We start from the raw sequence: 1,352 nt of genomic DNA on the forward strand, positions 1-1,352 counted from the left end.
TGTTTAACTATGTTTTTATTGATTTCAGAGAGGAAGGGAGAAGGAGATAGAAACATCAGTGATGAGAGAGAATCATGGCTCGGCTGCCTCCTGCACGCCCCCTACTGGGGATGGAGCCCACAACCCCGGCATGTGCCCTTGATCTTTTTTCTTTTTTAAAAGGAAGGTACTTCTTCTTATTTTTTAAAATATTTTATTGATTTTTTACAGAGAGGAAGGGAGAGGGATAGTTAGAAACATCGATGAGAGAGTGGGCTGGGTGTAGGCTCGGCCGGAGAAGAAAGCGCTGGGCTCGCCTTGGGGGCCCGGCCCTGGCAGCAGGACGGTGCCCAGGACTTGCGTGGCCTCTCTGGCCTGTGTCTCTAGAATGTTCTCTGCTTCCTCTCTCCCTGCTGCAGACTCGCCTCCGAGTGCTCAGAGCCTCTGCTGACGCCATGTCTCTGGGACCCTGAGGGCTGGGGGAGGAGCCTCCAGCCTCGGGGCCGAGTCCTTGGGGATGTCCTCACCGGGCAGCATCCCCGCGGACGGTGCTGGTCAGCGTTGCGGTCAGCAGTCAAATCCACAGGGACCGCGTGCTTCTCTTCCGTTCATTCCTTTGGTCACACACTCCTTCGCTTTACAACCACTTCCCGAGCACCTGCTGTTTGCGATGCTGAAGGTCAGATAAGGCTCACGAAGGCCCTGGCCGGTGTGGCTCAGTGGACAGAGTGTCGGCCTGTAGTCTGAAGGTTCCTGGGTTCGATTCCAGTCAAGGGCATGTACCTTGGTTTCAGGCTCCTCCCTGGCCGGGGCCCTGCTCAGGGCGCGTGCAGGAGGCAACCAATGGATGTGTTTCTCTCACATCGATGTTTCTCTCTGCCTTTCCCTCTCTTTCCACTCTCCCTAAAAATCAATGGAAGAATATCCCCGGGTGAGGGTTAAAAAAAAAAAGGCTCCCAAAGGAGGGGTCCTGAGCCCCAGCCAGATGCTAGCTGGCTTCTCTGGCATCACCGGCCAGGGAGCGGGGCCAGGCCCGGCCTGAGGACTCCCAGCTCCCGTCCTCGCTGCTCCCGCACGCACTTGCTTTCTGTCCCCGGAACCTACTGGCAGGTCCAGTCCCTGCTCATGCCGGTGCCTGGGCATGCAGCTTAGAAGCAACACAGTGGCATCATTGGGGGAGCGGGTGGCACCCCGAGCCCCTTAACCCCCTGCTCTAATCGTACCGGCCCAGAGCCACGGCCATCGTTTGTCACCACTTCCCAGGTAGACGCACGAACTCTCAATCAGCAGGCCCGACCGCGGAGGAGTAAATAAACAGCACGCGGGCCGAGCGCTATAATTAGAACCGCCATTCGGCTAAAGGAAAGTAAGAC

The sequence above is a fragment of the Myotis brandtii genome, unplaced genomic scaffold (assembly GCF_000412655.1).
Source record: "Myotis brandtii unplaced genomic scaffold, ASM41265v1 scaffold247, whole genome shotgun sequence".
NCBI classification, from domain to species: Eukaryota; Metazoa; Chordata; class Mammalia; order Chiroptera; family Vespertilionidae; genus Myotis; species Myotis brandtii.